The sequence below is a fragment of the Falco rusticolus genome, chromosome W, assembly GCF_015220075.1.
Source record: "Falco rusticolus isolate bFalRus1 chromosome W, bFalRus1.pri, whole genome shotgun sequence".
NCBI lineage: Eukaryota > Metazoa > Chordata > Aves > Falconiformes > Falconidae > Falco > Falco rusticolus.
In genome coordinates, this window is record NC_051209.1 from 333258 (window position 1) to 360036 (window position 26779).

Below are 26779 nucleotides of genomic sequence, written 5' to 3' on the forward strand. Positions count from 1 at the left end.
AAGGGCAGCAAGCCTTCGACTCCCATGGGAAGGGTACCCACTGTACCTAAGAATACCCCTCTGGCATATATCTTAGACAATTGGAGATATTTCCCTGGAACCTAGGGAAAGATAAGCAGAAGATGATAGAATATTGTACTAAGATATGGGGAGGGAAGAAATTTCTAAAAATGTCTTTTGGCCAGTCTATGGGTCAGAAGAAGATTGGGTAAGACAGCAATTAAACCTCTGGGTTAATAATAAAAAACCCCTTAACCCAGGAGAGTCGATATGCGGAAGTGTGGCTAGAAAGACCGGGAGCTAGACTTTACCCACTGAATGAAATAAAACTAAACAAAAGAAAAAGCAGGAAGAGTTGGACGAAACCCTTCTAACCCCCCCTCCTTACATTCCTCCTCCTGCTCCCGCAGAGGTCCCCAGAGCGCCCACTCCCCCACCAGAGTCGGAACAAGGGTCTCCCCCTCTTCCTAGACGCATAACTAGAAGTCAGAAAGGGGCAGCTCAAATGTACCCCCTAAGGGAAATACCCATGGGGGGACCTCAACCTGTGATCGGATATATTTCCGTACCCCTAAACTCGGCTGACCTACGAGATTTTAAAAGAACCGAGATGGGAAACTTAATTGAGACCCACTCGGAGTGGCAGAAAGATTAAATCATTTTTGGGACCAAACCTTTATACTTGGGATGAGATGCAATCTATCCTTGGTCAATTATTTACTACCGAGGAAAGAGATATGATTAGACGAGCAGGAATGAGACTGTGGGATGCTCAGCATGCCCAGGGACCCCAAGCAGATATTAAATGGCCACTCCAAAGACCTATTGGGATAATCAGGATCCAGTGCATAGAACTCATATGCAGGACCTGAGAACTATAGTAATCAGGGGATTAGGAGCAGTACCCCGTGGCCAGAATATCAATAAAGCATTTAATGAAATGCAAAAGAAAGATGAAAGCCCTACTGAGTGGCTGGAACGACTGAAAAGCCCTTCAGCTGTACTCTGGGGTAAATCCAGACGACCCTTTAGGGCAAGCGCTCCTCAAAACTCAGTTTGTGGCAAAATCATGGGAAGATATCAGAAAGAAGATTGAAAAGTTAGAAGACTGGCAGAATAGAGGGTTGGATGAATTATTGAGGGAAGCTCAGAAAGTCTACGTAAGGCGGGAAGAAGAGAGCAAGCGACAAGTAAAAATGATGGTAGCAGCGTCAGAGAGGATCGCAAAGGGCAACTGGTGAACACAGATCTGCTGGAACGAAACAAGGGAACGTAGTAGTAAGAAGGAACAGAGATGTTGTTTTTACTGTGGAAAAGGGGACATATAAAAGAATTGCAGAGAAAGGATCAGGGATGAGGAAATATTGAAAACGGAATAGGAGAGTCAGGGGCTCTATATCTTAGGGGACCGGAGTCATCATGAGCCCTTGATAAAATTAAAAATAGGTCCCCATAAACAAGGTTCACCTTTTTAGTAGACACTGGGGCTGAGAAATCAACTATTAGCAATACCTGAGGGATGTAAAGTTTCCCCTGAAAAAGTACAAGTAATTGGGGCAAAAGGAGAACCCTTTAAAGTAAGCAAAATCAAAAATGTGGTATTTGAAACTGAAAATAAATTTGGAATGGGTGAACTCTTGCTCGTCCCTGAAGCAGAATTTAATCTGTTAGGACGAGATTTAATTGTTGAATTGCAATTAGAAATTAAAGTGAAAAATCAAGAGCTAACAGTGTCTGCTTATCCTTTGACCGTGGATGATCAAAACAAATTAACCCCGATGTCTGGTACTCTCCGGACACAATTAGTAGACTGGAAATCCCACCGATTAAAATCCAAATTTCCGAACCCCACATACCTGTGAGGGTAAGGCACCAAGATAACCCTGAATGACAGAGACTTTATTTGATTATTTTGCCGCATTACCTTTTGGTATAAAGTGTGTATTGTTGTTTATATTTGCTATAATTATTTCTTTTTTTTTAATCTATTATATATGGAAGCGTACAAAGTGTGTTGAAGGAAATTGCTAAACTTATGCAACCACACAATATTAAGTATAGAAGATATGCTGATGTAAACAATATATGCACTCTAGATATACGAATTAGATGTAATAATTGAACTGCAATTGTTATCCATTTGCTTGTTTCAGGTGTAGGTATGCCAGAGACTAATGGTGACACACTGTGAATGTGGATACCCTCCAATAGGAGTTTGCACCAGTGTTGGAAAGTCCAAAGAACTCTTACTGAAGTGGAAATTAAAACATTAGAGTCTAAACAAGAAATTATTCGAGAATCCCATGAGTGGGTGGAAATTTTTGCCAAAGGAATAAACCCTCAATATTATTGTTACCACTTCACCGAACCAGTCCCCTTTGTAGCTGAAATCTTGGCTATAAAATGCAGAAGGGAAGTACTAACCGTGTCTTGCTTTGCCCCATTAGTTAAAGCTGCAAAGTGGGAAGCCTATGTAAGACAGGCAGAAAGCCCGAAGCAGCTGTTCTCCTGAAGAATTCCCTTGCGGCCGAGAAGATGTACACCCCGTGGCTCGAAGCAACCGAGTCGACGGGCAAGGCAGAGGAGGAACAAACTGTGGAAGAAAAGAACCAGAACAATGGGACACTAAAGCAACAATGGCCGAACTTCCCCAGGACTGGTAAAAATATACTTAAATTGGCAAAATTGACAGACACCCTTTTCCTGGTATACCGTTAGTTTTGTTATTGATATAACCCAAGCAAATGGAAACCCTCATGAACCTATGAACTGGACAATACAAACATAAAATAATCCAAAGTAATCCAATCCAAGCACGACTAACACCGGGCACAGTTAGTTTCAAATGTGAGTTTGCATGATCTATTACTGAGAAAAGATCGTAGAGATGAAGCGGATATATGTAAAACCAATTTATATATGTCCAGCATCAAACCCTGGTAAAGGATACTGTATTCTCCAGGTCATTATTACTGTGCATATTGGGGGTGCGAAACATGGGGCCTCTGAGTGGTCCGCACCTGGAGACCAATATCTAGAAATAAAGTGGTCACCGGAAGGAGGCGAGAGACCTAAATTACACAGACGACCGTGGGGTCATTGCTTAAGTAAACCGATTCCTTGTGTGGGCATCAATATAACATAGAAAAAATCCTGCTCAGGACTTTTGGCTGCAGGAAATATTGGGGAATGAATATGTGAAACAGGTGCAGACAGAGGAGAATTTTTTCAAATAATTGAAGAAGCACCGATGCCCCACGATCCTTTACCAGTAGGACCAACCTGGTCCTGAATCACCCACTTTCTCTGAAGAAAAGGTTGCCCCCGAATTGTCGTAACCCCTTCTCCAGACTCCCTTTCGAAAAAAACTAATGACACTGTGAACTGGAATTCTCCTTATCCAGGGATCTAGAGTTGGTCAGAATCCAAAGACCCCTTATGGAATCTCATGCAAGCCTCTTATCGTGCCCTTAATGAAAGCAAACCAAATTTAACTAAGGAATGCTGGTTATGTTATAATGTTAGACCACCATATTTTGAGGCAATTGGAAAACCAGGTAGGATTCAATGGTCTAATGGTTCAAACCCACGAGAATGCCCATGGGATGACCAGAGGAACCATACGCAAGGAATTACTATTCAATTAGTAACAGGTCAAGGAAAATGTATAGGTACAGTGCCCGAAAAGTATCAGCCTTTGTGCAACCGAACAGTCACTAACACCAATATAGAGAAACACAAGAATCAAAATGACAAATGGGCTATCCCGACACCAGGAGCTAAATGGGTTTGTTCAGACATCGGAGTAACGCCTTGCCTATCCCTAAACGTGTTTAATCAATCTCAGTTTTGCGTACAGGTGATTATTGTTCCTCGTCTGATCTATCACACCTCTGAGGAGGTGTTACGCCACTTTGAAGGAGACTTGAATAGACAAAAACGAGAGCCAATTACAGTGGTAACCCTAGCTACACTGCTGATAGCGGGCGGAGTTGGAGCAGGTACAGGCATAGCCTCCCTAGTAAAAGATCAGGAATTACAAAGTTTGCAGATGGCTGTAGATGAGGATTTAGCAAAAATAGAACAATCTATCCAAAATTTAGCCACTTCAGTAAAGTCTCTATCAGAAGTAGTGCTGCAAAATAGAAGAGGATTAGATCTATTGTTCTTAAAGGAAGGAGGGTTATGTGTAGCTCTCAATGAAGAATGTTGTTCTTTTGCTGACCATACGGGAGTAGTCCAGGACACCATGTCTGAACTCCGGAAAAGGTTAGATCAACATAAGAAAGATCATGAGGCGGGCAGGTCATGGTATGAAAACTGGTTTAATATCTCACCTTGGCTAACCACTTTGTTGTCTGCTTTAGCAGGACCACTTATTATGTTGATTCTGGGACTTATATTTGGGCCTTGTATATTACGTTATATTTTACACTTTATTAGAGAACGGTTTGACATAGCTAAATTGCTTAATTTAACTACGAGGTCTAGGGCAAAATATAAGAGTGTATCTATTAATGAGGATGAAGATTGTTGCGAATGCGTTATGCCACGTGAAAACTATGCCTATTGCAATTGTGAGGTATTACCTTGTGACTGTTATGATAAATGTTGGGATTGTGGAAAAAGGTTTGTTCGCAGTGCCGAGAATGAAAGCAGCGTCTAATAAACAATAATAGGATAAAAAGAAAAAGGGGGGATTGTAAGAAACTATGGACTAGGCTAGGGTATTGTTTATTAAGATTTATGTTAAGCCCAATGTAAAGAGTAGGCAACAAAAGATAAGATAACCGCCAGGTGTCCAGGATGCCACTTGTGAAAGATAAGATAACCGCCAGGTGTCCAGGATGCCGCTTGTGCATATGAATGAAGGGTCAACACCTCCACTACTTCATGAACATGAAAGTAAAAAAAAGTATAAAAAGGGACTGTTTGAACTGCTCAGTACGGCAGTTGGCGGAGCGCAGACTCCCCTGCCGTCCAGCGCTGTCTTTGCTCGTATTCTACTTGCTGTAATTAATAAAAATTTTAATTGGATTATGATCCATTGTGGTCTCAATTTATAACAACGGGCAACTTTCACAATTGCAACCCCAACATGTGTCAAATGATTGTAACGCAGAACTCACAGCAGACTGTAATTCTCAGGCTGAGTTCTGGAATGCAGCACAACACATTTTTGCTTCTCTAATCTCTTCTGTAAGAATAGTACACGCTTTTAACTTGCTTAGTAAATTAGGCTGCTAGCTTGCTAAACAAAGTAATACTACAAATACTATTCTTTTTTCTGGCTTATTAACAGATGTTGATTCTGTCCATCATATGTTGCGACAGAACCGAGTTGCTATTGATTTTTATTATTAGCACAGGGACACAAGTGTGAAGACTTTGATAGGATGTGTTACGTGAATCTGAGTGACCACTGTGAATTAATTTAGAAAAGCATACAAAACTTAAAAGCCTTAAAACAAAGATCTGCAACAGAGCCAGGGGCGGGATGCCTTTGGTCTCTTCTCACGGCTGGGAAACTTTGGGCCATGACTCAAAAGTATTACAGGATTTATTATAATTATCTTTAACCACCTTATTGATGTTTGCCTTATGTCTCCCATACCTTTTTTTCCTGTATTCAGTGTTTAGTTGATTGTAACATAAATCAGGTCATGGTCACCCAGCTACACACAACCTTTCCCTCATCGCAATTAACAAGCAAAAAAGAGGAGGATAGAGAATGTCTGAAGAGAGATGTAGGAGAGGAAGCTGGAGAATATTTGACCTAACAAGAGATGAGAGAACAGCTGGGTATTGTGAAGGAGACTAGGAAAGATAAACATGGTTATCTAGTGTTTAATAGGTGTCTGCATGCTTGTAGAGATATATAGCTATGTAACTACATGAATGATTTCTGCCCTGAGCCTGGTGGAGCATACAGCTGCAGTTTGTGTCCGGGCTCAGAGATGTAAATAGGGGCTTCTCTGTTATGGTAAAGTGTTTCTCTTTGCATAAAAAAAGAGGGAATGAAGGGAATGACCCCAGAGGTATGTTCGGAGAAGGCATGCGATGTTTTGAACTTTTTCACTGAACCAGTTCTTGTTTGGTGTGCCCTTCCACCTATGCATAATGTTAATCCAAAAGAAGCTGATATTCCTTACACTTTGAATGTCGATAATTGTTTTTCTGTAGATGCTAATGTAGTAGGAGGCTATGATGGGATCGTATTGCAGTGGTTCTTCTCTTATCCAGAGTAACAGCAGGGAAAGCATTAAAGAGTTAAATCACCTTGTTTGGTAGGCAGTTAAGAATGTGAGTCAAAATTGCCACTGCTTTTTGTTGTTGCTTCAAGGACATGGCTGTGAGGATTTTGATGGTATGTGCTGCGTGGATTTTAGGCGCCCCATTGCAGCAACATGTTAACAAAATCTGAGAAAATGTCAGCCTTTTTGGCATTCATTCACTCAATTGGCAGTATTGTTTGTTTGCTATTGCCTTGGTTGCTGTCATGTTTGCAAGGGCCCTGCAGAACATGGCAAACCTGGTACTAGCTGTTCAAAAACAAAAAGGGGAAATTGTAAAATTGTACAGAACAGAGACAGTGGATTATTTTGACACTGATAATATGTCTTAGTTGCTTTTTTTATTTGTTCTATTACTTATACCTTGTTTTTACTCATTCGGTTTCAAAGGTTCTTTTTGTGCAACAGGAAGGGGGAGATGCAGGAGAGGTCTGCAAACTAGGACCATGCATGGCAATCAGTTAGGTGAGGGGAATGTACTCGAGCTTGTCTAGACAACAATTAACATGATGAGGCATGTTTGCAGAGCACAGGGGAGTGGGAGACGGATGGCGCCAAGGATGGTCAAGGAAAGATAACACCTTGCTGTTAATTGATGAAAGTGTCCTTTGTAGTTAACCACCAATCAGGGATTGCCTAGTATGTAATTCTTAGCTTAAAGAACCAATCTGTTTAAAGCACGCAGCTTCTGAAAACATATATAAACTCGTGATTGTGTACAATAAATGGACATTTGCTTGCATCAAGCTGCGTCCCGTCTCTTCATTCGCCACAGGGATTTGGATTGCTCAAAAACAAGAAGGGGGAGATGCAGGAGGAGGCCTGGAAAGCAGGACCACAAGTAACAATCAGTTAGCTGAAAGGAATGTGTTTGAGCTTGTGGGTCACAAGCCCTGGTGATAAGGGACATGAGAAATTACTGAAGGGTATAGAAACAGGGACTAAGTATCAAGTTGAGACTATACAAGGAATAAGGCGGTCAGTTAGTCAGCTTGCTCAAGGACATGGTACAAGAACTGCAGACATTGTTATCTCTATTGCTGAATTGCTAAATAGCTAGCATGAGATCTTCACGCGAGTTGCCACATAGTTATAGAATAAGCAAGTTTTTGGACCAATCAGAATAAGATGTAACATAAAACAATGTTTATAGTAGAGCTAAGAATGTGAATATATTTGATTTTAAAAGGAAATAGCATGCAAGTACATACACTAACTTAGGTAGTACTGAATAGAGTAAATCAGGAGAGAAACTGACATCCAGATCTTTAAATAAAAGGTAAAACCTTTACCTTTTGATCATTTAAATCATTAACATGAGGGATGAGTATTATATATGCATTCTATTTGTTACATCGATTTAGAAAAATAATTTAAGTATATTATACATGATTTTGTCATACTCAAAATCCTTAGCTTTGTTTCTTGTTATATTGCCATTATGAGACATCCTCTGCTGAGTCTCTTTTAGTATTTGGTGATGACTAAAACCATGATCTCTGCACTTTCTTGAGGAGGTCTCTCTTAACTGCATTGCTCTCCTTGATGTTGTTTGGGAAGTTTCTGCATATGGGGCAGCCTCCACTGAATGTGAACTTCTCTCCCCAGTTTGATTTTCACTAGAGGTGGCACTCCAGTAATCTGAAATTACTTCTTTCTCTCTCTGCTGATCACCCACAAACTGTGACAAAAAAGAAATATTACAAGCAACTGGTAAGCATGCAGTTAAAACAAAGGTTGTATATATAAGAAGAGCTCAAAGAACATTGTCTTATAAATTATATAATGTGCTGACAGACGATGGAGGGGTTGCTTAAGTGAATAACTGGAATTCTACATATACCAGAGACAGAGGTTGCCATAGGAGGGGTACTCCTAAAATTGTATGCCACACCATGTGCCACTGTCAGAATTAGCCAAGGGAAGTAGGATACTCAGAATCACAACTTAATAAATCTAGGCTGGCTGACAGTGAACAGAAGTTGTTACTATCTGAAAGTTGTTTAGATGGACATGTGAAATGACTTAACAGATCCATTTCAGTTTCCTATGGACACAAGCTCCTATCCTCAAAAATAGTGATGTTTAAGATGATGTCCTAAGCTATCTCATCTTATCCCGCTCTTGCACAAGTCTAGAAATGTGCACAAGATCAGGAACCATGTTTCACCTAAGGTTCAGTAACTCCCAGCCAAGAAGTTATTTCTAAAGACATACCAACCCTGAGCTACAGCCACCACAGATGAGATTCACTTACCTTCAGCCTTTTAAAAGCCAGGCATCTAGATGACAGTATGCATCCTGATTCCCCCTACCATTGGTGAAGAGGAAGAGCTACTTTCAGAGATGATGGAGATTTACCTTGTCCAAAACTTGTACAAAAAGGAACTTAATGATTGGTGTATACCAGAGGCTTATCTCTAACACTAAGGGAGAGAAATCCCATCCTAAGGATGTGTCATCACAAGGCATTTAATTGGAGTTACTTGAGTTTATTCTGTTTTAGTAGAGTGTGACGTGCTGCTGAGTATCACTCAAGTTGCTGAAACAGCCTGGTTACTCATTAGCATATTACAAACTTGAGAAATGCTGAAAGCTCTTGGGGCACACCTTCAGCACACATGCATATCAATTATTTCAAAGTGATGTGAGAGAAGTTGTTAGCAATTTCTTGAGGCACAATTAGAAATGGAGGATGCACTAATTTTTTTTTTTAAGTGATATATTCAGGAGAGAGGTTACTGAAGAATTGCATTCCCAGAAGTGGTCCCCCCAGGTTAAGAGACGATGCGTGTTAAGGAGCCAGTGGGGAAGAAGTCTGGCCTGACTGAACAGAGAGCTTTGGCTGGAACTCAGAGGGGAAAAAAGGGTTTATGACCTTTAGAAGAATGGGCAGGCTACTCAGGACTACAAGGATGTCATGACGTTATGCAGGGAGAAAATTAGAAGAGCCAAAACCCAACTACAAATTAATCTGGCTACTGCTGTAAAAGAAAATAAAAAATGTTTGTATAAATACATTAGCAAGAAAAGGAGGGATGAGGACAATCACCATACTTTCCTGGATGTGAGGGGAAACAGTGACAAAGGATGGGGAAAAGGCTGAGGTACTTAATGCCTTCTTTGCCTCAGTCTTAAATAGTAAGACCAGTTGGTTTTGGGGTACCCAGCCCCCTGAACTGGAAGACTTGGACCAGGAGCAGAATGAAGCCCCCATAATCCAAGGAGAAATGGTTAGTGTCCTGCTACACCACCTAGAAATGCACAAATCTGTTGGGGTCTGCAGTGGGACTGCAGACAAGTTAGTTGACTTCAAAGACTTAGCCGTGTACCTTTGAGACAGCCACAAATTGTCAGGTATGTAAACAGGATGTGAAGAACCGGAACTTAGAATCGCAGCATACGGGCACCTACAGCAACAGCAAATAGCGAGCAAGAAGAAGGACACAAAAACCTATCAGGGTCTAACACGTCCACTGTCTAAGATACATAGTTTGTATAAACAATAAAGGCCATTTTATCCGAACCCAGCCACGCAGACATAGTGTTTCTTTTCAGTCCGCCTCGACTTGCGTCACCACACTTGGTGACCCCAACGTGCCGATGTGATCCCAGTAAAGGGTATTAAAAAGAGACCCTGACACTGTGCCGATGTGACCCCGGTAAGGGGTGTCAGGAGCGATCCTGAAACTGACCAGCGGGTTGCTGGGGAGGCGGAGCCTGGTGAAGCGGAATAGCACAGAGAGCAGCTGCAAGATCCCAGGAGAACGTGACACCGGTAAGGTGAGCCTCCAGGGAAAACATGGGGAGTAAGTTATCTAAAGAAGATACCATGGTGCTATCAATGTGGAAATTAGTATTAAAGAAGCGTGGAATTACTTTAGATGGGCTCCGGTTAAAAGATATGTTATTGTGGACCAAAACACATGGAGTGGAAATGTCCCCCGTGACTGGTCTTGGTGTGTGGACCCGGGAAAATTTATGATCAACACTGTCAGAAGCTCTGGAAAAAGGGGACAAAGAGGCATCGGGGTTTTTGCCTACCTGGGGACTGCTTAGACATGTTGTAGGGGGCTTCAAGAATCTGCAAGACGCAAATGGGGGCTTGCCAAATCAGTAAAATGCGAGTGGAGACTTGCAGAGTCCGCAAGACACGAGTGGGGACTTAAAAAGTCAGCAAAATGCGAATGAGGGTATATCGTTCAAACCTCCCCTGTATCCCCCTCCAGAATACAGACAAGAGGATGAGGGGGTGGGGGAGGGGGAGAGTCTGTGTCCCTTACTAGACGGCACTCCCCAGTGCCCCGAATCCCCTAAATCTCTCCAACTGCATCGACTTATACTTGATACCGATTCCAAGGACGGCAAGCAGAAGCCTCGGTGGATCGATCCCAGCCCCCCTGACTCCCCCCAACATTCGTGCCAGCCCACACGCCTTCCCCCCTCGGCACCGCCCATCCCGCCCGCCCCCTCGGCTCCGCCCCTGCCTGCGCAGGATGGAAATGCCGAAAACCCGGATTCGGGTCCAGCTACGACAACGTTATCAGTCACAGGCAATGAAAAAGGTGGAGGTGGTAAAAATCTGGTTTCCAGTGGTACAGTAAAGACGCGCGACCCTCGGCGTTTTTGGCAGGCTGTAAGAGATGGGGCATTAAGGGAGGGAAACTGGGGTTTAGTAGAACAGATAGGCGGACCGCTCCTTGATCTTCCTACTCCTTGCACCGATGCACCGAATGCATATCCTATTGTATTGGGAGATGTGGCTGCTGGTAATCCTCACGTTCACACACCATTTGCTTGGAAAGTAGTACAGGACTTTCAAAAAACTGTTTCGCAGTATGGGGTGACTGTTTTCTGTCACGCGGAAAAGCTGTCTATAATCAACTGTATTACAGTGGTTGAAAAGTATTTTGCTGTTAAAAAAAAAAGGAATTGTAGAATTGTATGGAACAGAGACAGTGGGTTGTTTTGACATTGATAATGTGCAGTTTTGGCCTTGCTTTGAATGATGTGCAGCTGAGATCCTGCAGTAAAGAGTTAAATAACTTTAAGGGAGTATGAGTAGAAACTAGGATGAGATGGAAGCGTGAACGAGTAGTTTTAACCTATCACCTTTTAAATAACAAAGTCTGCGTAGCGTGTGTATTTTTAGCTGGGGGTACATATTGGTGTGAGTCTTTTAATAAAGTGGCACTAACTTAAAAAACCAAAAAGGGGGGGGGGAATGGACGGAATGACCCCAGAGGCACGATTAGAGAAAGCATGAAGTTGTCTTAGTACGCGTGAAAGACCCTCGTACTGGGCATTGGTCGGGACCGCATGAATTGTTAGCTTGGGGGAGAGGTTATGCTTGTGTTTCCACAGATGAATGTCCACGATGGATACCTGCTCGCTGTGTGCGGCCTGAGCTTAGCGTGCCAGATCGTGGGAGCGCTGCTGCCGCCAGTCAAACCAACAACTAATGTGTGGCCTCCTTACTGAACCAGTCCTTGCTTGGTGTGCCCTTCCTTGAAACTGATTTGCAGACATTGTTGCAAAAAAGTGAATGTATGCGGGGAATGAAGAATCTTACTGAAAGTCTTGATATTTTCGATAATTGATTACCTCTGTATAATGTTAATCCACAAGAAGTCAATATTGTTTGCACTTTGAATGTCGATACCTTGTTTGTTAGGCAGTTAAGAATGTGAGTCAAATTTGCCACCATTATATACAAAACAGAGCAACTATTGGTTTTTGCTGTTGGCTCAAGGACATGGCTGTGAGGATTTTGATGGTATGTGCTGCATGGATTTTAGGCGCCCCATTGCAGCAACATGTTACCAAAATCTGAGAAAATGTCAGCCTTTTTGGCATTCATTCACTCAATTGGTAGTATTGTTTGTTTGCTATTGCCTTGGTTGCCGTCATGTTTGCAAGGGCCCTGCAGAACACGGCAAACCTGGTACTAGCTGTTCAAAACACAAAAAGGGGGAATTGTTGGGGTCTGCAGCGGGTCTGCAGACAAGTTAGTTGACTTCAAAGACTTAGCCGTGTACCTTTAAGACAGCCACAAATTGTCAGGTATGTAAACAGGATGTGAAGAACCGGAACTTAGAACCGCACCATACGGGCACCTACAGCAACAGCAAATAGCGAGCAAGAAAGACACAAAAACCTATCAGGGTCTAACACGTGCACTGTCTAAGATATATAAATAGTTTGTATAAACAATAAAGGCCATTTTATCCGAACTCAGCCACGCAGACATAGTGTTTCTTTTCAGTCCGCCTCGACTTGCGTCACCACACATGTCTATGGGGCCAGATGGGATACACCCAAGAGTACTGAGGGAGGTGGCAGAAGCGCTCACCAAGATATTCTCCATCATTTATCAGCAGTCCTGGCTAACCGAGGAGGTCCCAGTTGACTGGAGGTTAGCCAATATGACACCAATCTACAAGAAGGACTGGAAGGAGGATCCGGGAAACTACTGGCCTGCCGGCCTGATCTCAGTGCCGGGGAAGGTTATGGAGCAGATCATCCTGAGCGCCATCAAAGGCACGTGCAGTTCAACGAGGGGATCAGGTCCATCCAGCATGGGTTTATGAAAGGCATGTCCTCCTTGACAAACCTGATCTCCTATTACAAGGCGACCCACTTAGTGGATGAGGGAAAGGCTGTGGATGTTGTCTACCCAGACCTTAGTAAAGCCTTTGAGACTGTCTCCCACAGCATTCTCCTGGAGAAACTGGCTGCTCATGGCTTGGATGGGTGTACTGTTCGCTGAGTAAAAACTGGCTGGGTGGCCATGTCCAAAGGGTTGTAGTGAATGGAGTTAAATTCAATTGGCACCTAGTAACAAGTGGTGTTTCTCAGGGCTCAGTATTGGGGCCAGTTTTGTTTAATATTTTTATTGATGATCTGGATGAGGGGACTGAATGCACCTTCAGTAAGTTTGCAACAACACCAAGTTGGATGGGAGTGTTGATCTGCTTGATGGTAGGAAGGCTCTAGAGGACAGGCTGGATCAATGGGCCAAGGCCAGTTGTATAAGCTTCAACAAGAAGTGCTGGGTCCTGCACTTGGGTCACAACAACCCTGTGCAATGGTACAGGCTTTGGGTAGAGTGGCTGGAAAGCTGCCTGGCAGAAAAGGACCTGGGAGTGTTGGTTGACAGCTGACTGAGTATGAGCCAGCAGTGTGCCCAGGTGGCCAAGAAGGCCAATAGCATCCTGGCTTGTATCCAAAATAGTGTGTCCAGCAGGACTAGGGAAGTGATTGTCCCCCTGTATATTCGTGAGGCCGTACCTCACATACTGTATTCAGTTTTAGGTGCCTCACTACAAGAAAGACATTGAGGTGCTGGAGCATGTCCACAGAAGTGCAACAAAGCTGAATAAGGGTCTAGAGCACAAGTTTTATGAGAAGAGGCTGAGGGAACTGGGGTTGTTTAGTCTGAAGAAAAGGAGGCTGTGCAACAACTCTTGCTCTCTACACCTGAAAGGAGGTTGTAGCCAGGTGGGTGTTGGTCTCTTCTCCCAAGTACCAAGTGATTGGATGACAGGAAATGGACTCAAATTGTGCCAGGGGAGGTTTAGACTGGATATTAGGAAAAATTTCTTCACAGATAGGACTGTTAGGCATTGGAACAGGCTGCCCAGGGAAGTGGTTGAGTCACCATCCCTGGAGATATTTAAAAGATGTGTAGATGTGGCACTTAGGGACATACTTTAGTGGTGGAGGTGACAGTGTTATGTTTACAGTTGGATTCAATGATCTTAAGAGTCTTTTCCAACCTAAATGATTTTATGATTCTATGGCTGTTGCAGAATGGCTGCGTGATCACAGCCATGACTCCCTTAAAGATCTTTGTGAAACAAAGTTAGCGTAAGTTAGCTGAAGCAGGCCTTGCAGCTATGCTGAGGCATGCTGATAAGGAAGCTGAGAAAAACACACTGACCTTGTGCCTAATGTTGTAAATAACTTTGAGGAATTCGCGTAGACAAGAGAGAAAAAAAAATATGTAGCTAGCTAACCACAGAAACCGCAAGTAGGAGGACGTATGAAAATGTAACCCTTTAGAGCTTAACCAATCAGCAGATGACTAGTAGGCATAATTAACTGGAACTGTATATAAGACATAATCGCGCCGTAATAAATCGAAGCTTGCTTTATCACTCATATTGAGTTTGCCCGCTTGACTTCCCTTGCCATCAGCAAGTGGCGCCCGAACAGGGACCTGACGCCTTCATTATGTTCCCGTGAAGAGAGGACCCCCACTCCTCCTCCGGTGGACGGCGTGCTCGTTGAGGCCCCAGTTGCAGCGTCCGGGAAGCGGGGAACTGGCTCCGAAGATATCGTTCACCGTCTCCCCGCTTGGACCTTCGGCAATAAGGCGGGGTCTGCCAGCCGAGAAGGAGGCTACCTAGCAAAATCGCTGCTCCGGACCAGACAATAGGGAGGTCGCGGAAATCCAACCTCGCCGGACAAGAAGGGGGGCGAGACTATAGAGTGCGCGTATCATGGAAAGAGAGGTAGCCTTTGAATTATTAAGAAGCTTTTTAGAAAAGCGGGGAGTAGGCCCTTTAAAAGATCTGGCTGGGTTAATTACTATAGGAAAAGCGAAAGGGTTTTTTACAGACCCCGAAAAAATGTTTGAAGTAGAGGAGTGGCGTGCGTTTGGAGACTGCTTGTGGGACTTAGTTATAGATGACGATAAGGCAGAAAAAAAAAAAAAAGAAAAGCGCCTTGCTGCGGCAGCAACAAGCCGACTTGCAAGCGCAGATCCTAATGCAGGAAAGATTATGCCATGTGAAAATTACATTCCAATACCCCCTTTATCACAAACAGTGCCCTCTGCACCACCTATAGAGCCCACTGCACCACCTCCAGACCCTTCAGGTCCTCCGCCCCCCCCCTCCGGCGCAGTAGCCTCGGGGGGGGGGGGGGGGGGCAGAGGGCGGAGACACATCTGGCAAAAGTGCTGTTGAGGAAGAAAATAGCAGTGGACAGTCAATACAAAATTCTAAAAAAAAAAAAAAATATAAAAAAAATACAGTAAACAAACTGTTGCGTTCTACGCGCATTAATTGGCAAAAAATAGCACAAGAAGCGGCTGCTCAGGGAATATTTGATATTGCTGAGCAAGTCAACCCCCCACAAGCTTTCCCGGTAACGTATCAGATGAATGCCGCTAACCAAAGACAAGGAACCTGGGAGGCCTTTGATTGGAAAATATTAAGTCAGTTATGTAGTACAGTGAATGAGTCAGGCCTCCACAGTGAGCCCACCAGACAAATGTTAAATTATATTTGGAGTAGTGATATATTGTGCCCCGAAGATATTAAAAACATAATGCGTCTCATTTTGAAACAATCCCAGCAATTGTTGTAGCAAGCCCATTGGCAGCGGCTGTGTGAAGTATCTGCACATAGTCCAAGGCAGCAGGGTGACCCCCTATTAGGAGTCACCGTTGAGCAGCTAATGGGCACAGGGCCATTTAAAAGCATCGACGCTCAACTGCACCTTACCCCTGAGGTAGCAGCCGAGTCCATGAGACTGGCCCGAGAAGCCCTGCAGAGAATAAAAACTTCGCCACCCTCACCATCGTATTTATCTGTTAAACAGGGTAGAGATGAGTCTTTTGCATCCTTTGTTGACCGAGTAACTGATGCTATCAACTTAGCCGATATGCCTACCTTTATGAAAGGGCCGTTATTGCGCCAATGTATTTTGGAGAATAGTAACAGTTACACCAAAGGCATTTTAGTAACCCTGCCCTTAGATTCTTCTGTAGAAACAATGCTAGAGCGAATGAGTTGGGTGCCAGTAGGTCAGCAAGCCTTACTAGTGGAAGCAATACAAGCAGTAGGGAGAGATTTAGTGCAAGCCCAAAGTCAGGCTTTTGCAGCGCTTGCACCTCTGCGCCCCCCTGGGGCTACCGCACCCCCGAAGCCAGCGACCACCACGCGCCGAGACTTCCTCTGCTATCGATGCAGGAAGCCAGGACATACCCGTGACCGATGTCGACAACGTCAAGTGTGGTGCCAAAATTGTCAGCGAGGAACCCACAACACCAACGTCTGTCGGCAGTCGGGAAACGGGAAACCGAGCGCAAGGAGCTGCAGCGTGTCAACCCCAATTGCGACTCCTGTCACCTTCACGACACCCCCTCCAGGAGACATGACCAACTCTTATCGGCAGACACCGAGTTACAACCCGCCACCCGAGGGAGCCTCGGCCTGGACCTGGCAACAGCAGTACATACAACATTAATTGACAACCGACCACAAAAAATCGCAATTCGTGTCCAAGGACCTCTGATAATTAATGGACAAAGTTATGGTGCTCTATTATTAGGGCGGTCTTCTGGTAGTCTAAAAGGGCTGTTGCAAAGTGTGTTGCTTATAGTAATAATTGTTATCATTGGACTCTTATGTTTAAGCTGTGCTCTCTCTTGTATTCGAAAATTACTCGAGCGTGTAACTGGACAAGTTTTGCTTGCGCAAAGAGAAAAAGGGGGAATTGTTGCAGAATGGCTGTGTGATCATGGCTATGACTCCCTTAAAGATCTTTGTGAAACAAAGTTAGCGTAAGTTAGCTGAAGCAGGCCTTGCAGCTATGCTGAGGCATGCTGATAAGGAAGCTGAGAAAAACACACTGACCTTGTGCCTAATGTTGTAAATAACTTTGAGGAATTCGCGTAGACAAGAGAGAAAAAAAAATATGTAGCTAGCTAACCGCAGAAACCGCAAGTAGGAGGACGTATGAAAATGTAACCCTTTAGAGCTTAACCAATCAGCAGATGACTAGTAGGCATAATTAACTGGAACTGTATATAAGACATAATCGCGCCGTAATAAATCAAAGCTTGCTTTATCACTCATATTGAGTTTGCCCGCTTGACTTCCCTCACCATCAGCATATGGCATTTTGGGAAAACCAAATATTTCCATTTACAAAACTATCAATGCAGTACTTTCCATGGCATTACATCTGCTATGGGAGGAGGGTTAGAGAAAGAAAAGAAAAAATTCAAAGAGGAAAAAAAGCCACTTTCTTTGTAAGGCACCATATATTAAATAAATGGGCTATTTAGATTCCTATTTACGTTGGCAGGACAGTACAGGCTCTCCTCTTTTGGGTACCTGTTTCACCACAAGGTTACAACCATAAACAAGGATGAGAAAATACCACGGTGAACAGCATACTCTTAGAACGTAACAGTTACTAAAAAATTAACCAGGATTTTTTCCTCATTAAATTGCTTTCCTACTTTCTGCCTTCAAGAACAGCAGATGGAGGCACAAAGAAAAGATAAAATTAATTATTAATTGACAAGATGTTATAGATTCCCATTCCCATAGGACCCTGCTTCACAATCTTAACTGCAATATTGAGTACATCTATAGATTAAGTGTCACACAGCTGGGCTAAAAACTTCAGAAATTAACACTTCACTGAAAGCCTTACAATTTGCTATGGTTCTGAGACAAGTAGCCTAGAAACCTTGCAGCACCTTGAAATTAGTTACCTTTGCAGTACATTTTATTACATATTGTTATATTCAGTTAATACTACCAGCAAAAGAAAGAATTAACTTATAGACTTTAGATGCTTTATGACATTCTGGGGTGTGGAGTGGCTGGAAGAAAATGGGCATATTATGAGCAATCCAGACCAAGTAACTGTTGTAATAGCAGGCTGAGCAGGCTGAAGCTGTAACAAGCTGCAGCTGTTGTGAAGGACATATGCAAGGCCAAGAGAGACAAAGAAACTGTGTACTGGCAGAGAGATAAGAAAGTTGGACTATTAAGGAACTGTATGTGGGAAAGAGATAAAGGAGTTGGACTGAAAAATAAGAAAATAGAATGTCAAAACAGAATGTAGGTGAGGAGCATGGATACCACACCGTGACCAATCATAGAGTGCAGGAGAGTGAATAGACAAGCAGCTTTAGCCTATTAGCAATCTAGAAGCAATGTGTGTGCTTTGTGCTAGTGTATATATTGCTGTGTATCCCTTAATAAAGTGGCACTAACTTGATCACATTGGTCGTTTAAGTTGTGTTCGAACCTTCCGCATCAACACTGGGGAAGCAGAGTGACTGTAAAACCAGCTTTTATACGTGGCCTATTGATGATTTGCAGATCCAGATTATTCAAAGACAAGGCAGAGCAGAGAATCTGATTCCAGATTTACAAGTGATGTTTACTGCACTCTACAGCATACACATACTTCTCCTATGTGTCTTTCTCTTTCCTTTACTATAACCTAAACAGAAAGAGACTATAACGTTGTTTTCCTTTCACATCTCTCTCTATTTTTGCATTCATGTTGTTGAATTCAAATGACCTATTCCAGATCATCTTTACAGCACAGGATATACAGTTTGGAGAGAACAGCACAGGGAAAAAGAAAAAAACAGAAGGATCACGTTGTACCCATACACACTGGCTTCTTCAGGGGAGGACATGAATCATGCCTCAGTTTTTTCAGTAAGTCTCACATAGGCTCACAAAACAACATAAATGCACTTATAAATATCTGTGTAAAAAATCCCTGTAAGTAGTCTTGCTAGTCTACAGGAAAGATGGCTATAATTATTTTTGTAATACTTGCAAAGCATTTGTAATCTACAGCAGTGGGAGCTATGAAAGCAGAAAACAGCACACTATAGTCTGGAGAAAAAATGGAACAGGACGGAGTAGGAAACTAGAGTTGAAATTGGCTGGTATATGCCAGTGTGCTGCGGTGAAATAACAGAATAGTGTTTTGGAACATTCCTTGGAGGCAACATGAGACAAAGAAGATATACAGAGGGACTAGGAGTTTTTGAAACTCCCATGCTGATTCTACATTTCCACGTCAGTCACTGATTTAACTTCACTAGGATTTCCCATCTCAGCATGCTCAGCCATTCTCATAACATGGATAAATCAAAACAAAAACCACTACTGGACTTTTAAAACAAAACCAATTAAAATGTATTAAATGTAAATTACTAATGCAAGTTTATTCTCTAGTAAGATTCACATCTCCAAGTAATTTGACTATTCTGTAAAATATTTTATGATAAACATAAGTTTTCAAATACTCATTAAACTGTGTATGTATTTGCTCATTTGTTATCCTCTGCAATTTAGAGTCTGTTAAGGCTTTTACTTCTTCCACCTGAATTGTAGGAAGCTGAGGCTCAAACATGTTTGTTATTTGTGTACAGTCTTCATCTAGCTGGGGAATACTGGGTTCTGAATTTAACTGCTCTCCTTCGGTGTTAAGCTGTCTCTCGTTCAGCACTACAGGGGTGACAGGCTATACTACAGATCCTGACAAGGAATTCAGAGCTGTCACAAGCTCTACTGACAGGGCATTACTGCTCTCATCTGCTGTTGGATCAATGGAAAAGGCATGACCCTGACAATTCCTGGGGTGCATTAGGAGGAGTGTGGCCAGCAGGTCGAGGGAAGTTATCCTCCCCATCTACTCTGGCCTGGTAAGGCCACATCTGGAGTACTGTGTCCAGTTCTGGGCTCCCCAGCTCAAGAGAGACAGGGAACTACTGGAGAGGGTCCAGCAGAGGGCTACAAAGATGATGAGGGGACTGGAGCATCTCCTTTATGAGGAAAGGCTGAGGGAGCTGGGCCTGTTTAGCCTGGAGAAAAGACTGAGAGGGGATCTTATCAATATCTACAAATATCTCAAGGGCAGGTGTTAAGAGGATGGGGCCAGACTCTCTTCAGTGGTGCCCAACGACAGGACAAGGGGCAACAGGCACAAACTGCAAGACAGGAAGTTCCATCTGAATATGAGGAAAAACTTCTTTACCTTGAGGGTGACAGCACTGGAAGAGGCTGCCCAGAGAGGCTGTGGAATCTCCTTCTCTTCAAAATCCTCCTGGGAGCAATCCTGTGCAACCTGCCCTAGGTGAACCTGCTTTAGCAGGGAGTTGGAATAGATGATCTCCAAGGTCCCTTCCAACCCTGACCATTCTGTGATTATCACCTTCAGAAAGACATCTAGACACAGGCTTATTTCTGGAGAGAGATCTTCATGACTTAATATCTGTGAAAACTAAACATTAAAAAAAATTGTTTACAAAAAGGAATAAAACAACTCTTTCTAAAAAGCATGCCATTAACATTCACTTTATAATCCATCCATAATACATATTTATATTTTATTTGCAATTTTTGCAAACTACAAGACTTGTAAGCCTTCCCTAAGAATTCATACAATTTCTTAACAAGGGTTAGACTGAGGTCTCGGTTTCAAAAGTAGAACACTTCAGTTGTTGACTTCCCTAGCAGTGAAAATCCAGAATAAGAGACTAAATCTGTTATAAAGTCACGGATACTATGCAATTGCCAATGACCTGAAGGTGCCAAAAGGCTTTAAAAGAAAGACATTAAAAATTTCTATTACACAGAAACAATGAAACTGGACATATTCACAATGATATAAAAAGAATAGTTAGTAAAATACAATATACTCTGAGGTTTTATTACATGTTTATGTGGATCCCACACAGGTATGGAGCATTTGTGCCTCTCAAGCTTCAGTTAAAAACCTTAGGAGTATCTTTGGAGGCTGCATGTTTGAGTTTCCACACTGAGCACAGAACCACAAAACCATAACTGTTCTTGGAAAAGTAATACTGCTGTTGTTGTTCTAATCACGTTGAGCTGCTTTCAACAGATGCACCCATTTTTATACCAATTAATTTCACTTTTTTTTTTTCTATATCTGTTTCAAATGCTTCTGCAGGAGAAAATAAGATACCTTAGCAGGTCTAAAATATTTTTTCTATATAAAGTGTATATATAATAGTGGTGTTGCTTAGTAATAATGGATCTTAAGATAATTTATTTCAATACATTTTGAATTGGCATTCCCCTGCAGGGGCCACCCAACACTCAGAAGCAACAACACCAAGTGCACAGACCAGATTAGTTTCATAACTAACAAGTCCATCATATTATAAACTAGTACTATATAGTAAAACACTATAATAACTTTAGCCCAGGTCCCAATATAAACAAACTACACAACAGGGAATACATACTGTAAATAAACAAGACAATTCAACCCTGGGAACATGGGCAGCAAATTCAAAAGCAGAGAAGCCAACATTGTAGCCAATTACTATTAATCTAATACAATGAATACTGCAAACAATTTGATCTAACAGTCTGATTAGACCTGTCATTGTTGCCCCATATCGGGCGCCAAAAAGGACTGTCATGGTTTAACCCCAGCTGGCAACCCAGCACCACACAGCCACTTGCTCACTCCTCCCCACCCAGAGGGATGAGGAGGAGAATCAGAAAGGAATGTAAAACTCAAGGGTTAAGATAAGAACAATTTAATAATTTAAACAGAACAAAAAAGGTAAGAACAACAACAATAATAATAACAACAGTTATAATGAAAAGGTGGGGGAAAGGATAAAATCCAAAGGAAAAGGGAGAAAAGAAAACAAGTGATATACAGTAGAACCGCTCACCACCCGCTGACCAATGCCTAGCCAGTCCCTGAGCAACAATCCCCCCTAGCTAACCCTCCAAGTTTATATACCAAGCATGACGTCCCATGGTATGGAATACCTCTTTGGCTGGTTCAGGTCATCTGACCTGGCTGTGTCCCTTCCCAGTCTCTTGTGCCCCTCCAGCCCTCTGGCTGGCAAGGCCCAAGAAACCACAAAGTCCTTGACTTAGTATAAACATTACCCAGCAACAACTAAAAACATTAGTGTGGTTATCAACATTGTTCTCACATCATAGCCAAAACACAGCACTGTACTAGCTACTAAGAAGAAAGTTAACTCCATCCCAGCCGAAACCAGGACACCCACAAATTTTACTTTTTTTCCCCCCCGATTCTCTTCCCCTTCCCACTGCGTGGGAGGGAGGAATGAGAAAGCAGCTGTGTGATGTTTAGCTGCCTGCTGGGTTATATCACAACAGCTGAGTAGAGGAAAGATCACCTCTCTTGACCTGCTGGCAACACTCCTCCTAATGCAGCCCAGGATATTGTTCGTTGCCTTTGCTGCAAGGATGTTTTGCTTGTTCATTGCCAGCTTATTGCCCACCAGGATCCCCGGGTCTTTCTCTGCAGAGCTACTTTCCAGCCAGTTGTTCCCCAGCATATACTGGTGCCTGGAGTTATTCCTCCCCAGATGCAGGACTTTGTATTTCCCCTTGTTGAACTTTATGAGATTCCTCTCTGCCCAGTTCTCCAATCTGCCCAAGTCCCTCTGAATGGCAACACAACTATCTGGTGTATCAATCACTCTTCCCAGCACCATCTCTGAACTTGTTGAGGGTGCACTCTGTTCCATTTCTCAGGTCATTAATGAATATATTAAACAGTATTGGCCCCACTGCTGACAGACTAACCACAATAGAAATCAGAGCTAGTACTTCATCAAAATCAAGAAAACCCAGCAAGATTCATTTTATGGTGTCAGGATTTACATGCAGAGATTATGTTAATTAATTAATTATTCTTGTATTTTCAGGAATAGATACACAAAACTAACATGTCCAATGACTCACTGCTGGTTGTCAAGGTGTCTGCCCTGCCCTTTCTTCAAATCAGTACATGGAAGACTGTAATAGCCATAGGCTCCTCTCACAAAAGGTCTTCTTGCAGCACTCAGATCTTGGTAGTGCCACATCAGCCAATATGCAAAAAGTATAATTCACTGTAGTGATTAATTCCAACCTTCTTACTCCAGGCTCCTAAAATATTCACTCTGGTGATCTCAATGCACTTGATCGGGCTATTCTCCAGAGGCTATTAATCACAGGTAATCTTTGTTTCAAGGCATTTAGATTTTATTCTGTGTAACCAATTCTGCACAACGGGAATGTTTCATTTAACTTGGTATTACAGTTGTATATTGGTAGTTGTATATTTTTCAAAAATTAATAGCCATGGGGATTTCAGTTTTTTCCTTTGTTCTGAGACAAGGGATAGTTGACCATGTAATCATATTTGCTACAAGATATGTACAAGTATTTGCCATACTGGTCTCATACAATCATAGAATCATTTAGGTTGGAAAAGACCCTTAATATCAAGTCCAACCATTAACCCAGGACTGCCAAGTCCACCATTAAACCATGTCCCTAAGCACCGCATCTACAAGTTTTTTAAATACCTCCAGGGATGGTGATTCCACCACCTCCAAGGGCAGCCAGTTCCAATGCTTCACCACCCTTTCAGTGAAGAAAATTTTTCCTAATATCCAATTGAAATTTCCCCTGGTGCAACTTGAGGCTGTTTCCTCTTGTTGTCACTTGTTATCTGGGAGAAGAGACCTGCCCTCACCTGCCTACAACCTCCTTTCAGGTAGTTGTAGAGAGCAATAAGGTCCCCCCAAGCCTCCTCCTCTCCAAGCTAAGCAACCCCAGTTCCCTCAGCTGATCCTCATAACACTTGTTCTCTAAACCCTTCACCAGCTATGTTGCCCTTCTCTGGACATACTCCAGCACCTCTACATCTAAGCGAGGGGCCCAAAACTGAACACAGTATCCAAGGTGTGGCCTCACCAGTGCCATGTACAAGGGAACAATGACTCCCCTTGGCTGATGACTTCCCTTGTTCTTAGGCCACACCGTTTTGGATACAAGCCAGGATGCTATTGGCCGCCTTGGCCATCTGAGCACACTGCTGGCTTATACTCAGCCATCAACCAACACTCCCAGGTCCTTTTCCACCAGGCAGATTTCCAGCCACTCTTCCCAAAGCCTGTAGCATTGCACGGGGTTGTTGTGACCCAAGGGTAGGACCCAACACTTCTTCTTGAACCTCATACAATTGGCCTCAGCCTATTGATCCAGGCTGTCCAGATCCCTCTGTAGAGCCTTCCTGCTCTCAAAAAGATCAACAGTCCTGCTCAACTTGGTGTCGTCTGCAAAACTTACTGAGGGTGTACTCAGTCCCCTCATCCAGATTGTTGATAAAGATATTAAACAGAACTGGCCCCAATACTGAGCCCTGGGGAACACCACTTGTGACTGGGTGCCAACTGGATGTAACTCCATTAACTACCACTTTTTGGGCTCAGCCACCCAGCCAGTTTTTACTCAGCGAACAGTACACCCATCCAAGCCATGAGCAGCCAGTTTCTCCAGGAGAATGCTATGGGAGACAGTCTCAAAGGCTTTACTAAAGTCTGGGTAGACAACATCCACAGCCTTTCCCTCATCCACTAAGTGGGTCTCCTTGTAATAGGAGATCAGGTTTGTCAAGGAGGTCCTGCCTTTCATAAACCCATGCTGACTGGGCCTGATCTCCTGGTTGTCCTGTATGTGCCACCTGATGGCACTCAGGATGATCTGCTCTATAACCTCCCCTGGCACTGAGATCAGGCCGGCAGGTCAGTAGTTTCCCGCATCCTCCTTCCAGTCCTTCTTGTAGATTGGTGTCATATTGGCTAACCTCCAGTCTTCTTGGACCTCTGCAGTTTGCCGGGACTGTTGATAAATGATGGAGAGTGGCTTAGTGAGCTCTTCCACCAGCTCCCTCAGTACTCTTGGGTGGATCCCATCTGGCTCCACCATAGACTTGTGCATACCTAAGCAGAGCAGCAGGTCACTAACCATTTCCTCCTGGACTGTGGGGACTTCATTCTGCTTCTTGTCCCTGTCTTCCAGCTCAGGGGGCTGGGTACCCTGAGGGTAACTGTTCTTACTAAAGACTGAGGCAAAGAAGGCATTCAGTACTTCAGCCTCAAAATTTTCTTTGGTGAAATTTAGAAGTACTGTTTTTACCCCAATTTTACACTTAATCAGGCTCCTTTAAAAGAGAAAAATAAAATTGATTTGTATAGAATTCTAACATTTTTTATAGGTTCAAACCTATGACTCTAAATAAAACAGTCATAATGCTATCTATGGTCTCTGCATTAAGCAGATTCTTTCAGAAGATAATTACTCTGCATATTGATGTAAATTGCTCCACACTGGAATGTCAGAGAAGAAATACTGGAACTGGTATCGTGCTGTAAGTTAAATGGAGGTTTCTTAAGAATCTGCAGGTGGCAGCAAGCATTACATGTACACAGTAAGATCTTCTCGTTTCTCTAGGACCTATGCAGTTTATGTCACCAGTGCTGCAGAAATCCTCACAACTGTCCATGACATTGTAATAGGAGTTGGTAATAGCAGTTACTTTTTGCTGCAGAAACAGCAACAGAGCAAATTTCAATGACAGTTTCTTTGTCCAACATCTATGGACCTGAAAGTAATGAACTGGTCAGGAATGAACTGAGACTAAAAATCAAAAAGTACAAAGAGGGCACTGTGCCTTGGAGGGGCAACAAAAGCAGATAACAATGCAGAAGTAGCACAGCAGACACAAGTAGCATTGTGGTTGCAGACAATAGCACACAGACAGAAGATACAGAGGCAAAGGCCAAGAACTCCATGAAATGCTGCCAGCACTTCCTCTGCTATCTAGAGTCCTTCACTGCTGCTTGGACTTCACTGACTGCAGACCAAGGATGGAGAGAGTGCTGGAAGGAAAAAGGGGAGAGGGGAAGTGAAGGGGAATAAAGGGGACATTTGACCAATGGATGTTTATGTCAGTGGCTGCAGAACCTTAAACTCTTGCTCAATATATTTCTGGGTTGGACGTTTCACATCATCGATATATTGTTGAATTTTTGCTACTGTGCTTTCTGAAAGCTGTCAGGGAACTCCCTCTTCCCTCCAAGGTTTTCTTTCTTTTACCTGCAAAAGCAGTGCTTGCAAACAGATAATTACTAAAATAATCAGTACTGTTTGTGAGCTACATTTGTAACAGTCAGATTGCATTAAGCTTATCTAAATTAGTCTCGGTACAGTCCCATCCTTCCACTTGCCTTCAGCTATGCATTTCCACATCCTCTTTTGCACTGCACTGGCACTTATCTAATCTTCTGGGGGGCTGGCTTGAAAAGATAACCTGGCTAAAAACTAAGCCAACTGAAAAAAATTGAACAGTGTCTGACAGTTGTTCCCCAAAACTGACTTCACACTGGGAGTAAAACAAGTGCTAGTCCTGGCCCAAAGGGAGTAGCAGAAACACCTGTCAAGGAAAATGGGCAGTACCTTGCAATACTCAATTAGACAGATTCACATTGGAGTGGAATCATATTTGATTCACAATCACCTAGAAATGAGCTGACAAATAGGGGAAAAGGCAACTCCAAAGCTATTCCCTCACTTTTTCCTAATCAGCAGTGAAACCTGTCACTCATGAGCAGCTTTAGGATTACCAAAGAGATGTAACAAAGGACTGGTACTACCTATTTTTGGCCACAAAGGAGTCATTAGTTCCAAACAGGACAGTCACAGATACTCTGTTCCTCCTCAAAGACCTTTCTAATGTCTCCCCCATCATTTTCATTGGTGGGAAGCATGTTTTAAGCTACTGAAAGTCTTCACTGCTTTAGCTTAAGTCACAGCCCTTCTAGATTCTGTCATGGTGATGTCTTTCATACTTAACTATTACTG

General features: G+C 43.0%; 1 long non-coding RNA gene across 1 annotated transcript in view; it reads left to right on the plus strand.

Moving 5' to 3' along the window:
- Nucleotides 1-10998: 10998 nt before the first annotated feature.
- Nucleotides 10999-26779, plus strand: part of LOC119140792 — a 265391-nt gene continuing 249610 nt past the window's right edge. The window contains exons 1-2 of the long non-coding RNA XR_005101719.1: nucleotides 10999-11097; nucleotides 13794-13797. This is a non-coding gene — a long non-coding RNA (uncharacterized LOC119140792). The remainder of the gene's footprint in view (nucleotides 11098-13793; nucleotides 13798-26779) is intronic.